The sequence below is a fragment of the Arachis ipaensis genome, chromosome B7 (assembly GCF_059453495.1).
Source record: "Arachis ipaensis isolate K30076 ecotype BB chromosome B7, ASM5945349v1, whole genome shotgun sequence".
NCBI lineage: Eukaryota > Viridiplantae > Streptophyta > Magnoliopsida > Fabales > Fabaceae > Arachis > Arachis ipaensis.
In genome coordinates, this window is record NC_142442.1 from 103,810,458 (window position 1) to 103,828,812 (window position 18,355).

The window sequence follows — 18,355 nt, forward strand, 5'->3', positions numbered from 1 at the left end:
CAACAAATAAGCAAACAATATCTCTTAGGTTGCCTCAAGCAACAAACAAACATCTCTTAGGTTGCTTCAAGCAACAAACAAATAAACAAATATCTTTTGGGTTGCCTCAAGTAACAGATAATCATACAATAAGTACTTTACTCTTTCCTTTTTCTTTCATAATTGCAAATACGCAAGCGGGACAAGACCCACGCCCTTGCCAACAATCTCGTATACCAAATAATCTTTTCTTAAAAGAATCATTGAAGTTATTATCATTAAATAAGCCTTAAATATTGATTTTGATTAAGTCCTTATATTTTTAAAAAAATTTGGACATAATCTCCTTTAAAAATAGGACTTAGCCACCCTTATGGGTCCCAACCAAACAATTTACCAAACACTTTTCAACCTCTCCAATATCAAATCAATTCAGAATCAAAAAAATTCCAACATTGAATCAGCCCTATGACGCTAAGGTTCATCTTTAATTTTATGAACTCATAACTCTCTCTCAGACATTCTTAGCACTCTATCTTCTTTTCAATTTTTAGTATAGCAAATAAACTCAAATTTGCACAAACTTTATGTTCAGGCATTCATCTTGAAATAGGCTTTCTAACAAACCAAAGATCATAATTTTCTGGTTTCTCTAGCCTTAGGAATAGAGGGAAAACCGTGACTGCTCTGCAGTGCGTAAAACCAGAAAAACAGCAGCAGCATGTGATATTCAAAATTCAATATAAAATCCAAGTTAAATCCAATGACTTAAAAATTAATATAGTTCAACTTCACTCATCCAGGTTTCTTTTCCAATTAGTTCCAGGTCAATATCATTTTTAATGAAGAAGTTATATAACCTAGAAGTTGAATAAGTTTCTGCAGAATTCTGTTTTAAAAGTTAATGAACTTATCTTCTTCCAAGTCCCATAACTTACTCATTAAAACATGGATAGCCCTAAAATTTAAGTCACATATGCTAAACATACTTAATTTTCACTTCCAATTGGTTCCACCTCGATATCCAACCAGGTTCAAAAGTTATAAACTCCCAAATTTACTGATTTAAGAAAACAGAATCTGGCCTTTACTGCATAATACATCGTATTTCAAAAATTCATATCTTTTAAACCGCAAGTTCAACCGTTCTGAAATTTTACGACATTAAAATAATAGGAATAAATTTTCATTTAAAATTGGTTTTGTTTCAAAAGTCAATTCGGAACATTCACAGCACAGCCAACAAGTTACTGTTGTTCCAAAAATTCTGCAGTAAAAATCAGATCCCACAACCATTACTCAAAAATTCACCATAAATCTTATATTTAATGAAAAGATCTCAAACTCTCCAATTAAGTCCCAATTATTCCCAAGTTTAACCAGGACTTAGTTCAATGCAATTCTGATCATCACAGAATTAGTTAGTCTTTCGAAGTTACTATTTTCACTTAAAGGTAATGGAGAAAATCAGATTTTATGGCTTAACTTTGAAAAATCATAACTAAATCTTCAGTTAATACGAAACCTTCAAAATTGAATCTCAACAATCACACTTAATATAATTTACTTAACATTTAAATTCTCATCATTTCAGTCACTATAGAGCCACTGATTCACTTTCAAAGTTGCCGTTTAATTTCAAGAGAACCCGATTTTCAGCAAACCATTTTGTATTCAAAATCCAACCCTTCAATACGCCTCAAAACCAATTCCAAATCAACCACCAACCAAGTTCATTAACATTACAATATACCAAATAACAGCTCAACGGCAACAAATCCAACATAACCCATTAAAATTCAGAAATTCTCAACAATCAGTCATCAAACAATTCCCAATCCACATAATCAATCAATATCACTAATCCAATTCCAAATCACAATCTCAACCATTCCAATCACAATTTCAGCCATAATTCAATATTCACATAATCAATCAATTACTCACAGCTATGAAATCTATTTGCAGTTATTCAATAAACCTTGTAGGCATTCTTAAATTGAAATTGTTTTAAACCCCCTACCTCGATGTTGCAATCGCATAGTTTAATGTAACAACTCTCTTCTCTTTTAGTTTTAGGGCAGCAGCGGTAACTCTCACGCAACCGGAACAATAACAATATTAGCCTTCGCAGCACTGACCATGGTTACAGTAAAATAAAGGATTCAAATTGGAGAGGAATCAAAAGCAATTTCAGCTCAAGGAATTCAAGACAAAGCGAGAACTAAAATAGAATTAAAACTAGAACATGGCAACCACAACAGTGACAAAACAAAATGTATAAATGGATCAACCCTAAGGAGAAGATAAGACCAGTACCTAGATAACAAAAACAGAATCAGTAATGGCTTCAACTGTCCCATGGCAGCACCAGCTTCAATACTCGACCTAATTGTAGCAGGAAATAGGAGCCAAAAAGGGGCTGAGCAACAAAGATATAGGCAACCATGATTAAAACAAGCACATGGAAGCGAAACACAGTATAATCAGAGTAAGGGTGAGAGTGTTACAGTTTCAAAAATGGGGAAATTGGAATCAGAAAAAGGAGAAGGATCCTAGCTTAATTGAGAGTTGGTGGTGGCAGCTTGCTTTCTCTGATGACAAGCTCCATCCACGGCAGCTCCAAAAAATCAAAAGGACAGGGATTAGAAACAGGAACCGTCGTTCTTGTAGCAGCTCCAAATCAATAGCAACAGTATTACCCTCCCGGTCAGTCTCTCTTCTCCGTTATTCTTCCTCTTCTCCTCTGCCCTAACCGACGTTAACAGCGGTGAGGAGAGCTTCAACAGCGGCGGCTAGGAGTGCGACAGCCTCCCTCCCTCTTCTATTCGATAGCAACAGTAGCGACGGTGGCAGTGACACCCACCGACGCTGCTCCCCCCTTCCCCTCTTCCCTCTGTATCTCGTGCTCTCTTACTCCCTCTTCCCCTGTTTCTCAGTCTCTCGTCCCCCCCTTTTCTCCCTCTCTGCGTTATACTATTGAAAATGTGTGGTGAATTGTTGAGTGTAAATAAATAGTAAGGAATGAAAGAACGTGGATCACTTGGGGAAAGGGTTAGTGGCAGTGTGCGTGTGCGTTTGTGTTTGGTTAGGGATTATACATATTAGATAATAATACGGTACATATAAAATAAGAAACATAAGACTAGGAAAAATATATTCAAGTAATATATTCAGCTCTCTCAGACGCTCTCCTCTCCTCTCTGTGTGTGTGACTGCATTTTGGGAGAAAGGGGGTAAGGGGTTAGGGTTTGTGAATTGGGGAAATTAGGGTTTCTAAATTAATTTGGGGATTTTGGGATAGAAATAAAACATTTTATAAAGGAATAAAGATAAATATGAATAGATATTTTGATAAAATTGAAGGGTAGAGTAATCTTAAAATCAAATATACTCTATTAAAAATATATAAGAACATTATTTATCAACATATTGCTAAGTTCAATTAATTATTTCTAGTTTCAATTATAAAATAAGTATATTAATCACATTTTTAGGTAACAAGCTAGCGTGGTTCTTCCTCCCAACGTCGTTCTTCCTCTCCTCTTCGTGGTTCTGTTTCCGACGATGGTGACACGTGTGACGGGCTTCACGGCTGCGCGGCGCAACCTCCTCTCTCTCCCACGCGAGTTCGTCCCTCTCTCTCCCTCGTGAGTTTGTCCCTCTCTCTTTCTCCTGACGCTTTTGATGACAGACGGCCTCCAAGGTGGCAGCAGGAAACTCGAAGGCGTTCGGTCTCCACAGCGACAGCAGTGAGACGCCGGTGATGGCGGGATGGACGGCGGATGGATGACGATGTAGTGTAGCCCCCTCTCTTCCTCTCAGCTCTCTCAGACGCTCTCCTCTCCTCTCTCTGTGTGTGACTGCATTTTGGGAGAAAGGGGGTAAGGGTTAGGGTTTGTGAATTGGGGAAATTAGGGTTTCTAAATTAATTTGGAAATTTTGGGTTAGAAATAAAACATTTTATAAAGGAATAAAGATAAATATGAATAGATATTTTGATAAAATTGAAGGGTAGAGTAATCTTAAAACCAAATATACTCTCTTAAAAATATTTAAGAACATTATTTATCAACATATTGCTAAGTTGAATTGATTATTTCTAATTTAAATTATAAAATAAGCATATTAATCACATTTTTATAAAATATAGTTTAAACTCAAAACTAATTATTCAAATTAAATAATATAACTTTTTATTATTTTTCTATCACCGAAACTTTAATTTCAATTTACAAAATATCTAATTATAATAAAATTACTTAAACTTAAAGTATTTATAAAAATTCATTTAATCATTCCTAATAAATTAATCTCTACGAGCTCAAACTAATAAAATAAACCATAATTTATCCATAATAGAAATTATTTAAATTAAATTATATAATTTTCAAAATATATAAAATAACCAACTATAAAAATTTACACAAGAATATTAATTGAATTAACTCCAAATATTAGTAAACTAATTTAATTACTCTTAATTGATTGATTTATAAAATAAGATATCAAATTAATAAAATAAATTGTAACTTTTTCAAAATAAAAGTTACTTAAATTAAATTGTACAATTCTTTCTTTTCTTTTCGATTACTAACATTATACAAAATATTTAATTATAATAAAATTACTTAAGAATCTTATTTGATTTAAAACGAAATTATCTCCGAATCTATTTAATTATTTCTAATAAAATAATTTCTAAAATTATAAAGTTTAAACTTAATAAGATAAAATCATAATTTATTTATATTTAGATTTTCAAAAATGCGAGATGTTACATTGTATCCAACTTACAAAAATTTTTGCCCTCGAAAATTGATATAAAATGAAGAAAAGATTTATATTCACATCCATTTTTGAATATTTTAAAGGTTTAAAGAAAATCGTATCACATAAACATAGAAGAAAATATACTAAGTAATGCAAGAGTTGATAGAATAACTTAACACAAGAGAAATTTTAAAATCCAAAATCAAATAGACACAATATTCGTTCACAACTTTTAACAAAGCATGATCACTTCCTCTCGTCGCCTCAAAACTCCATAACTCCTTATAACTTCGTAGACTGACCAGATTCACTTTCCGTACGCACAAATCGTGTCCCTAAGAACTAGCGGATATAAGGAATATGAAACATGAGAAGGGAAAGACAAACGACACGAAAGGTTTATGCGAGAAATTGGAAGAATACTCAAGTTTGCAATTGCACAACATGGTATTTCGCAAGGTTTTGAAGAAATACGTGAGATAGTCAACAAACAAGGATATATATAAGCAATGAAATGGAGCATAAAGGGAGTTAATTCGAAGCTTAGGAAGAAATTATGAATCGAACAGTTTTAATATGAATGTTATTAGGGAAAATAGTACAACAATTTTAAACAACTTCAATTTGAAATAGAGGGAATTAGTTTATCACTTTCAAAAGAATATATATAAATCCAACATTTCTCAATGTACTAAACTTAGTATAAATAATATGTTATATCGATTTAATTTTTAAATCAAAACAAATCATGCAGGGTTTGTAAATTAAAGCTTGTTTGATGTTAAAGGAAAAATATTTTCTTTAAAAATCATGGAGGATACTTAAGTACATAATTAGGTAAGAATAGCTATAAAATTATAATAAAGTTGGAAGAAAATCAGCTTCTATTCAAAGAATAAATTCTAAAATGAAATTTTCTATAAATCAATAAAAGATAAGTGGTATATCACAATTAAACAAAATTAAACTATATAAAGAAGTTTTAGAGTTTATGTAAGAAAGTCTAGGCTGAATTAAAAACAATCCCATCAAAATTTAAGCAAGGGTTGTGGATACAGTCAAGTAAGAAAAGATTTAAATTGAAATTTTTCTCGAATGTAATCTAAAACAAGTACTCAAGAAGGAAATTACAGGAAATGATATGTTGCACCGAAATAAATACAGTTTCAAAGCAAGAGGCATAGAATTTGCAAGGTAAGGATAAATGTTTCAAAAGATTCAAACAACAACCAGATACAGACTCAAGCAAGGACGTGCACGAATGATAATACAAGGTTAGCAAGAAAGAGATCAGAAACTAGAAATTCCAATCACAATTTCAGCCACAATTCAATATTCACATAATCAATCAATTACTCACAGCTATTAAATCTATTTGTAGTTATTCAATAAACCTTGTAGGCATTCTTAAATTGAAATCATTTTAAGTCAGGGTAGCAACATGTAACAACCCTGATTTTCGAGTACATGAGATATTTTCTGAAAGTACAGATTTCTCCGGAAGATCAGTAAAGGGAACACCTCTGTTATATCATCAAGCATATCAATCCTCATTATCATTATGTCATCCTTAAGTTAGAACCTCCTCTGAGGCAAGCTCGATAATGCAATCGCGAAGAACCTTGTTTTTGAACCGTATCGGTTGGCAGTTTTGATTCTGATATTCGTAAATAGTCTCTGTTTGACGAACCGGACTCGATTCATGAGAGGAGAGAGATAATAGTATCATATTATCATTATATTAGTATTATAAAATGCTTGAATGACATTATAAGGTTACCTGGTCTGTTTTTGTTAAAAACAGAAAATCGGTTTAACCGGGTTTACGGTTTACTGGTGCAGCTTAGCACCAGCACTCTCTGATGAATTTAGAAATTTAAGGCCTCATTATACATGTTCTATTCTCATAATAAATATGTTACTAGTGTCATTTATGCTAGTAGCTCAGAAAATAATTTTTAGAGATGTTTTTACGAGTGTTCCGATACACCTAGTTTTAGTAGTTGTACACCAGAGATATTTTAATATTATTTTAATCCACCTCCAAGCCAACCAATCACCACTCACCTTACACCCCCAAGACCTCCAAGGCTGTCTCATTTCATCATTTTGGCCGAAAATAACAAGAGAGAAAAGAGAGAAACTTTCATGAACACTTAATCTTCAAAGCTTGATTCCTTCTGAACTAAAACTCAAATCAAAACTCCGATTTCACCAAAATGATCCTCTCTTCTTCCTCTACATAACCATGTAACTTATCAAGGATTGAAATAAGGTGAGATCTCTGTCTCCCTCCCATTTCAATTCGGTTTTCAAGGAAAACCATGCAAAACATGTGTTTTCTTGATGTTCTTCCTTAGGAATCATGCTTAACTTGACTTGAGGGCCAACAAATGTGAATTTCCAGCAAGTCTAAGGTGAGATATCTCTTCCTAACATAATGAGTGAGATTTGGTCAGTTGAGAGTTTTTGGATTTAAAGTTGTTCTTGATGTGATTTAGGAGGAAAAAGTGCTTAAGGACTACCTGAAAGTTTAACCGAATTAGGAGCGGCAAAACCAGGTAGGGATTGATGAATTTAATCTTGATTGATTGTGTTTGAGTTGTGTGATTATGATATGGTTTGGCTGTGCTTGAAATTGATTGTTTGTATGAGTAATTCTTGTTGAAATTTTGGTGAAAATTTCATGAAATTTGATGAAATTCAAGCTATGAATGTGTGTTCTTGTGGATGCGGGAAAACGAAACCCTAGAGCTTAAATTGAAGTTCAATATGTGTTAAAATCATGTAGAAAAGATGGGGTTTTAGTGGCTGGAAATTTATTTTGAATTTTGGTAAAATTCGGTTGCTGAAAAGACTGAAAAACGGGTAAAAACAGAGAAAGAATTTGCAGAATATACGAAGAACCCGAAGAACACTTTGAGTGTGGTGAAGAACATTGAAGAACACCTTTTAGATCTTAGAAAGGGCAAGGAAGTAAAACTTTTGGTGTTTAAGGGGTTATATGGTAATTTCTGGAAGTTAGGGTGGTAAAAGTAGAAATATTAAAAGTTACGGGTGGTAAAAAGTGAATTTTAAAGGTAAAAAGTAAAAGGTAAGTTAATTTTCGAAAATTTAGTATTAAAATAATAAATAATAATATTTAATTAAAAATAATATTTTAATAAAAATAATAAAATAATGCGAAAAAGGCAGTTTTCTGTAAAAGCTTTAGAAAGACAACTTTAAGTGCAGAATCTCATAATTACCTTAATAAAACACTTAGGGAGTGGTAATAACATGATAGTGAAGCAAAGATAAAGAAAATATAAAAATTTAAAGAAAAGATAAAAACCAAAGAAAAAGTCTGTAAAATTTTAATGATAGAAAAACAGATAGAGACTAGTGAACGAACTAAGGCAACTTAGTTAGTACTTGAGTTGCGACTAGGGTTAGGTGTTATATGAAAAGTTAAACTGTTTTAGTATAGACTTAATGAACCTATACCTGGGACAGGCTAACTATTCATACCGAAATTTACATAAGCTTTAAATACACATGTTAAACAGAGAAATCAAAGCAGAATAAAGTAACACAGAGCACAGAGTAACCAGAGTAAAATAAAGAGATACAAAGAAAAAAGAATAATATGATAAAGAGAAATGGTTTGAGCCAGGATATTGTAAAAGTAAAAGATGTAAAGTTTGTACAGTATGATTGAACAGAGAAAGAAATAGGTACTGCATAAGAATGTGAAAATGATGATGAATAATGAGAATGATGATGAATGATGATAATGAGAACGATTATGTAATGATCTGCTGTGTGAAGGTAGTCAGATAGATAGTGGTACGACCACAGAACGTTTTCCAATGTTACACAGCTATCGAGAGCTATACCTGCAACTGATAACCTGGGATCACTTGCAGAGAATATTAATTCATACACGGCTAGAATGTCGCACCTATAAGGCAAGGATTGCTTATAGAGAATATGATTTCATACACGGCTGGAATGCCGCCACCTGTAAGGCAGAGTTTGCTTACAGGGGATATGACGCATACGTCGGTTAGTGAGAACTGTACCTATGCTGACTGAAAAACCATACCCATTTCAGCTGCTTCGGGTTACGTCAGGAGCGGGTAGAAACCGACAGATGAGCTTATTACCTGCGCTAGGGCTAGACATGCATCATACTTGGTTGCGCATTTCCTTTGTTATGATTGTTGTATGAATGTATGCTTTCCTTGTTTGTATTCCATTCTCTGTGCTTGTGTTATTTTCTTGTATTCTTCTGTTTGTGTTCTGCTATCTGTTTTCTCTATCTTCTCTACTTATCTGTGTTTTCTAATTACTGCTTCTTTATATTCTGTTAATAGTCTACTAAACAACATAGAATTAATGAACGTAACTAATAACCCCGACCCTACTAAGAACTCCCCAGTTCTTATCCCTTCTCTCTCCCTTCCCCCTTCAGACAGAAGTAAGAGTACCTTACCATAGTTCGCTGATGACCGTTCGCAAGAAGAGGATTCTGCTCTAGATAGTCTTCTGAGTCTAGGGTGAATATCATTCTCTGATTATATGTATATACTGTCAGACCAGCCAACGTCTGCACCCCGTTCGTATGCGCACTTTAACCTAAATCCTGTGTACGAGATTCCTATTGTGTGGCTACTTCATGAGGTACCAGAGAGACGTCTTATGGAAAAGTTTGATCGTGCAGAGGAGTAGCAAATGATGTTCTATCTTTTGATGACGTTCCACCTGACTTGAGTTTTGAAGACCTAGAACGTACTTTCCCTGGCTTTAGTAGTTTAGAGGGACTAGGTGAGTATAGAGTCTAGGCTAGCCTAGGTGCCAGCTTAGGGACCTGTTGAACAGGTCAGGACCTGGGATGTTGTATGTATATACATGTATATAGATATTATTTAGCTATATCTAGGGGTGTTCTAACTAACAGTCTATATTCTAATAAAGGCTGAATCACCGAATGTTGTCAACTACTTATGATGTATTTATGTGTGGTTGTTTATAACTGTTTTATATGTTATTATTTGTGAATTGATTATAAATGATTCGGTCTATTAATCCAAACGTTTTCAAAAAAAAAAAAATACACCTCGCAAATTAACTACGCTTTTAACAATGAATCAGGCTCATATGATAAATAATAAATAATAATTTGGAAGACAAATTGGTAGTGCTCAGTTTTCGGTATGATCTAGACATATTGAAAATTGGGTCGTTATAATTTGGTATCAGAGCAGTTCGTTCCCAGTAGAGCATGGGGAGTGGACTGACTATGCTTCATTGCATACTCTGTTGTGTGTCTCATGCGTATAGGATATCCCATTGATATATGTTGCATGATTGTTTCTGTGTTTTCATTTTGGGAATGTTCACACTTGACTTGAAGTGTTAAGACTGATCACCTTAACAATGATTGTTTGGTGTGAACAGGACTACAATGGGTTCACGGAGACGAGGCATACGGGAAGGAATTTCTAATATTAACTACGAGAGGGAACAGGAAACGTTTATGGCTACCATGAACAACGCGGCTGAAGTAGTGCGTGAAGCTGCGGTAACAGTGGCTAGGGCTGTTGAACATCTTGGAGTGAGAAATGGGAATCATGAGAATAACTTAGGGCATCCTGAAAGACCTATGACCCTTGCAACCTTTCTGAAGGTTAATCCGCCTAAGTTCAAGGGTACACTCATTGTGACTGACACTGATAACTGGTTTCGAGGTATTGAACGATCACTGAAAGCGCAGCATGTTCCGGAAGGACAACACGTAGAGTTTGCTACTTATATGCTCGAGGGAGAAGCTGAATACTGGTGGCAGGGGATACAGCGACTGCTACAATGTAATGAAGGTGACATTCCTTGGGATATTTTTAAAGATGAATTCTATAAGAAATATTTCCCAAGAGCAGTGTGTGATGCTAAAGAGATAGAGCTTATGCAGCTGAGGTAAGGGGATATGACTGTTGCTGAGTATGCTCGTAATTTCGATGACTTGTGTCGTTTCTCTAAGATCTGTCAAGGGAATCCTGCTAACTTTGAAGAATGGAAGTGCTTGAAGTTTGAAGGAGGCTTTCGTGATGATCTGATGAGTTCAATAGTTCCGCTGGAGATACGTAATTTTGCTGAATTAGTCAACAAGAGCAAGTTAGTGGAAGAATGTATTAAGAAAGTGACTGTGGCCAAGGTGAGTCGCCAAGGATTTCCACCAAGGCGTCTTAGCAATCATCAGGCAGCTGGGAGAAGGGTGCATTTTAAAGCGCGTGGCATACGATAGCATAAGAACCTACAAGTTGGTAACATTACTGCTCGCCGTACGGGTAAGAATGGAGGTAAAGTAAGGCAAGGCAATGGTAAACGAACCCATCAGGCTTACATAAACACTGCATGTAAGCAATGCGGAAAAGAGCATGATAATGGGTCTTGCCAGTTTGGATCACCTAACTGCTATGCTTGTGGAGAACTTGGACATATTGCCATGGATTGTCCGAAGGGATTTACTCAAAATTCAGTTAGAACCCAGCAACAAGGACGAGTATTTGCTATCACTATTGACGATGTTGTGCAATCGAACGCCCTCATTCAAGGTAAGTGTTATGTCAAGAATCGATTTCTAACTGTACTATATGATTCGGGTGCATCGCATTCTTTATTTCTCTAACTATTGCTTACGAGTTAGGATTATATTTCTTTAAATTGAATTTTTACTTGATTGTCCATACACCTGCATCCCAAAATGCTTTGACCAGTTTAGTGTGCCTGCAAGTACCATTCGCTATTAGGAACAGGACTTTTATACACGATCTAATCTGTTTACCTCTATGTGGTTTAGAAGTTATTTTAGGATTAGATTGGTTATCTAAGTATCATGCTTTCCTTGATTATTTTAAAAGAACTGCTGTTATTCCATCTGATAGTCTATGTACTAAACTATTTCTGTCCCACACCTTATATCTGAATTCTGTAAGAATTACCTTAGACGGGAGGGATTATGAGGGATACGTTCTGTTAGTGGCTAGCTCGAATGACAGTGAACTAAGCTTAGAACGAATCCAAGTGGTGAAGGAATTTCCTGATGTTTTCCCAGACGACATACCTGAGTTTCCTCCTTAGGGAGAGATAGAATTCAGCATTAAACTAGTACCTGGAACCGGACCGATTTCCATAGCACCGTGCCGGATGTCACCACTGAAACTTGCAAAGTTGAAGAAGTAGTTGGATGAGCTACTTGGAAAGGAATTTATTCGTCCTAGTGCATCATCTTGGGGAGCTCCAGTATTGCTAGTAAAGAAGAAGGACGGTGGAATCAGACTTTGCGTAGATTACCGACAGCTAAATAAAGACACTATCAAGAACAAGTATCCACTTTCACGGATAGATGATTTGATGGATCAGTTGGAAGGTGAAACTGTGTTCTCGAAGATTGATTTGCGATCGAGCTATCACTAGATTCGAGTGAAAGAATCAGATATACCGAAGAATGTATTTAGAACTCGTTATGGTCACTATGAGTATACGCTTATGTCGTTTGGACTAACTAATGCTCCTATGATTTTCATGGATTACATGAATCGTATTTTTCGTCCGTACCTTTATCAGTTTGTAGTAGTTTTCATAGACGATATTCTCATCTATTCGAAGACAGAAAGAGTGCATGAAAAGCATCTAAGGACTGTATTGCAGACACTGAGGACTCGGAAGTTATATGATAAACTATCAAAGTGCGAATTCTGGACAGCGAAGGTGGATGGAATTTTTGAAGGACTATGATTTCAAATTAAGTTATCACCCAGGGAAAGCGAACGTGGTGGAAAATGCTTTAAGCAGGAAGAATTTAAATATCTCTTGGATGATGATACAGGAAGAAAAATTACTCGCGGAATTTGAGGACCTTAAGTTGGCTATGACTGAGATGTCAAGTGGAGTCCGTTTGGCCCAATTGCGTATAACACCAGATTTTAAGATTAGTATTCAGCAAGCACAAGCACAGGACTCATAAATGATGACCATGCTGAGACGGATGAACACAGAAGAACCAGAAGCTGTGAGACAGGATCGTAGTGGCCTATAGAGGTACAAGAACAGAATTTGTGTGCCTAACTCTGGAGAATTGCGACAAAAGATTCTTGCTGAAGCTCACCAAAGTAGATTTTCTATGCATCCTGGAGTGACAAAGATGTATCGAGATTTGAAACAAATGTTCTGGTGGCCGGGCTTAAAGAAAGAAGTAGCTAATTATGTCTCAAAATGTTTAACCTGCCAGAAGATGAAGGTGGAACATCAGAAGCTGTCAGGAACCCTGCAACCCTTAGAAATACCACAATGGAAATGGGAGCAGATTACTATGGATTTTGTCACAGGATTGCCAAGGACCTCAACAGGACACGATACCATCTGGGTAATTGTGGACAGGTTGACAAAGTCAGCGTACTTCCTTCCGATTCGAGTTGACTATACTTTAGAAAGGCTGGAACGAATATATATTCAAGAAAACGTACGACTACATGGGATACCTTCGTAAATTGTCTCAGATCAAGTTTTGAGGTTTACTACTAGATTTTGGAGAGCTTTTCAGAAAGCGTTGGAAACAGAATTACACACGAGTATAGCATACCATCCTCAGATAGACGGACAATCAAAGCAGACAATCCAGACGTTAGAAGACATGTTACGATTATGTATGATAGACAACCAAAGCAGCTGGGATAAGTATTTGCTGTTGGTTGAATTTGTCTACAACAACAGTTGCCAATAAAGTATCGGGATGGCACCATACGAAGCTCTCTACGAAAGAAGATGTCAGACACCATTGTGTTGGAATGACGATTGGGAAGCTAGTGTCTTAGGTCCAAACTTAGTGTAAGAAACTACTGAGAAGATAAAGGAGATTTGTCGGAAGATCCAGACAGCACAAGGCCATCAAAAGGGCTATGCCGATAATAGACGTAGACCCTTAGAGTTTAGTGAGGGAAACCATGTCTTTCTAGAAGTAACTTCGATTACTGGAATAGGTAGAGCCCTTAAGACTAAAAAGCTTAACCCACGATACATAGAACCTTTCCAAATACTTAAAAGAGTCGGTCTAGTAGCTTATCAAATAGCCCTTCCTCCTTATTTATCAAACCTTCATGATGTTTTTTTTATGTCTCGCAACTTAAGAAATATGTTCCCGATGAGAGTCACATTTCACAACCAGAAATAGTACAGTTATAAAATGATTTGACATATCAAGCATCACCAGTTCAGATCGTAGAAAGAAGTGATAAGCACCTAAGAGGCAAGACTATTCGCTTAGTCAAAGTAGCATGGGAACCAAGAGGAGAAGAAGAGCACACTTGGGAATTGGAAGATAAGATGAGAGCTGATTACCCGCATCTGTTTTCAGGTAACTGAAATTTTGAGGGCAAAATTTTCTTTTAGGAGGGTAGAATGTAACAACCCTGATTTTCGAGTACATGAGATCTTTTCTTAAAGTACAGATTTCTCCAGAAGATCAGTAAAGGGAACACCTCTGTTATATCATCAAGCATCTCAATCCTCATTATCATTATGTCATCCTTAAGTTAGAACCTCCTCTGAGGCAAGCTCGATAATGCAATCGCGAAGAACCTTGTTTTTGAACCGTATCGGTTGGCATTTTTTATTCTGATATTCATAAATAGTCTCTGTTTGACGAACCGGACTGGATTGATGAGAGGAGAGAGATAATAGTATAATATTATCATTATATTAGTATTATAAAATATTTGAATGACATTATAATGTTACCTGGTCTGTTTTTGTTAAAAACAGAAAATCGGTTTAACTGGGTTTACGGTTTACTGGTGCAGCTTAGCAGCAGCACTCTCTGATGAATTTAGAAATGCTAAGGCCTAATTATACATGTTCTATTCTCATAATAAATATGTTACTAGTGTCATTTATGCTAGTAGCTCAAAAAATAATTTTTAGAGATGTTTTTACGAGTGTTCCGATACACCTAGTTTAGTAGTTGTACACCAAAGATATTTTAATATTATTTTAATCCACCTCCAAGCCAACCAATCACAACTCACCTTACACCCCCAAGACCTCCAAGGCTGTCTCATTTCATCATTTTGGCCGAAAATAACAAGAGAGAAAAGAGAGAAACTTTCATGAACACTTAATCTTCAAAGCTTGATTTCTTCTGAACTAAAACTCAAATCAAAACTCCGATTTCACCAAAATGATCCTCTCTTCTTCCTCTACATAACCATGTAACTTATCAAGGATGGAAATAAGGTGATATGGCTGTCTCCCTCCCATTTCAATCCGGTTTTCAAGGAAAACCATGCAAAACATGTGTTTTCTTGATGTTCTTCCTTAGGAATCATGCTTAACTTGACTTGAGGGCCAAGAAACGTGAATTTCCAGCAATTCTAAGGTGAGATATATCTTCCTAACATACTGAGTGAGATTTGGTCAGTTGAGAGTTTTTGGATTTAAAGTTGTTCTTGATGTGATTTAGGAGGAAAAAGTGCTTAAGGACCACCTGAAAGTTTAACCGAATTAGGAGCAGCAAAACCAGGTAGGGATTGACGAATTTAATCTTGATTGATTGTGTTTGAGTTGTGTGATTATGTTATGGTTTGGCTGTTCTTGAAATTGATTGTTTGTATGAGTAATTCTTGTTGAAATTTTGGTGAAAATTTGATGAAATTTGATGAAATTTGATGAAATTCAAGCTATGAATGTGTGTTCTTGTGGATGCTGGAAAACGAAACCCTAGAGCTTAAATTGAGGTTCAATTTGTGTTAAAATCATGTAGAAAAGATGGGGTTTTAGTGGCTGGAAATTTATTTTGAATTTTGGTAAAAATCGGTTGCTGAAAAGACTGAAAAACGGGTAAAAACAGAGAAAGAATTTGAAGAATATATGAAGAACACGAAGAACACTTTGAGTGTGGTGAAGAACATTGAAGAACACCTTTTAGATCTTAGAAAGGGCAAGGAAGTAAAATTTTTGATGTTTAAGGGGTTATATGGTAATTTCTGGAAGTTAGGGTGGTAAAAGTAGAAATATTAAAAGTTACGGGTGGTAAAAAGTGAATTTTAAAGGTTAAAAGTAAAAGGTAAGTTAATTTTCGAAAATTTAGTATTAAAATAATAAATAATAATAAAATATTAAATAATAATATTTAAATAAAAATAATATTTTAATAAAAATAATAAAATAATACGGAAAAGGCAATTTTCTGTAAAAACTTTAGAAAGACAACTTTAAGTGCAGAATCTCATAATTACCTTCATAAAACACTTAGGGAGTGGTAATAACATGATAGTGAAGCAAGGATAAAGAAAAGATAAAAAGTTAAAGAAAAGATAAAAACCAAAGAAAAAGTCTGTAAAATTTTAATGATAGAAAAACAGATAGAGATTAGTGAACGAACTTGGGCAACTTAGTTAGTACTTGAGTTGCGACTAGGGTTAGGTGTTATATGAAAAGTTAAACTGTTTCAGTATAGACTTAATGAACCTATACCTGGGACAGGCTAACTTTTCATACCAAAATTTACATAAGCTTTAAATACACATGTTAAACAGAGAAATCAGAGCAGAATAAAGTAACATAGACCACAGAGTAACCAGAGTAAAGTAAAGAGATACAAAGAAAAGAGAATAATATGATAAAGAGAAATGGTTTGAGCCAGGATATTGTAAAAGTGAAAGATGTAAAGTTTATACAGTATGATTGAACAGAGAAAGAAAGAGGTATTGCATAAGAATGTGAAAATGATGATGAATAATGAGAATGATGATGAATGATAATAATGAGAATGATTATGTAATGATCTGCTGCGTGAAGGTAGTAAGATAGATAGTGGTACGACCACAGAACATTTTCCAATGTTACACAGCTATCGAGAGTTGTACCTGCAACTGATAACCTGGGATCACTTACAGAGGATATTAATTCATACACGGCTAGAATGCCGCACCTGTAAGGCAAGGATTGCTTACAGAGAATATGATTTCATACACGGCTGGAATGCTGCCACCTGTAAGACAGAGTTTGCTTACAGAGGATATGACGCATACGTCGGTTAGTGAGAACTGTACCTATGTTGACTGAAAAACCATACCCGTTTCAGCTGCTTCGGGTTACATCGGGAGTAGGTAGAAACCGACAGATGAGCTCATTACCTGCACTAGGGCTAGACATGAATCATACTTGATTGCGCATTTCCTTTGTTATGATTGTGGTATGAATGTATGCTTTCCTTGTTTGTATTCCATTCTCTGCGCTTGTGTTATTTTCTTGTATTCTTCTGTTTGTGTTCTGCTATTTGTTTTCTCTATCTTCTTTACTTATCTGTGTTTTCTAATTACTGCTTCTTTATATTTTGGTAATAGTCTGCTAAACAACATAGAATTAATGAACGTAACTAATAACCCCGACCCTACTAAGAACTCCCCGGTTCTTACCCTTTCTCTCTCCCTTCCCCCTTAAGGCGGAAGTAAGAGTACCTTACCATAGTTCGCTGATGACCGTTCACAAGAAGAGGATTCTGCTCTAGATAGTCTTCTGAGTCTAAGGTGAATATCATTCTCTAATTATATGTATATACTGTCAGACCAGCCAACGTCTGCACCCCGTTCGTATGCGCACTTTAACCTAAGTCCTGTGTACGAGATTCCTATTGTGTGGCTACTTCATGAGGTACCAGAGAGACGTCCTGTGGAAAAGTCTGATCGTGCAGAGGAGTAGCAGATGATGTTCTATCTTTTGATGACGTTCCACCTGACTTGAGTTTTGAAGACCTAGAACGTACTTTCCCTCGCTTTAGTAGTTTAGAGGGACTAGGTGAGTATAGAGTCTAGGCTAGCCTAGGTGCTAGCTTAGGGACCTCTTGAACAGGTCAGGACCTAGGATGTTGTATGTATATACATGTATATAGATATTATTTAGCTATATCTAGGGGTGTTCTAACTAACAGTCTATATTCTAATAAAGGCTGAATCACCGAATGTTGTCAACTACTTGTGATGTATTTATGTGTGGTTGTTTATAACTATTTTATCTGTTATTATTTGTGAATTGATTATAAATGATTCGGTCTATTAATCCAAACGTTTTCAAAAAAAAAAATACACCTCGCAAATTAACTACGCTTTTAACAATGAATCAGGCTCATATGATAAATAATAGATAATAATTAGGAAGACAAATTGGTAGTGCTCAGTTTCCGGTATGATCTAGACATATTGAAAATTGGGTCGTTACACAACACACACACAAACCCCTCCAATGGAAATAGAGCAGAGAGTGAGAGGCTGAGTTGTGGCTAATGAGGGGAGGCAGGAAGCCCATCGCGACGCACCACCGCGCCGTCACCAGTCTTGCTTACCCGGCCGCCGTAAAGCTCGTCCCTGCCATGGTCTGTCACCGCCTGTCACCGTCACGAGCGTCCTTGTCGTCGCCACCATAAAGCCGCCGATCTAGTCTGAGTAAGAGAGAGATCGAGACGAGCTTTGAGGAAGGGAGAAGCTGCACTGTTAGCATCGCGTAGAGAGGGACTCGCCGCCAGCTCCGTCGTCCTCACTGCTATGCCACCGTCGGGCCAGTAATCGTG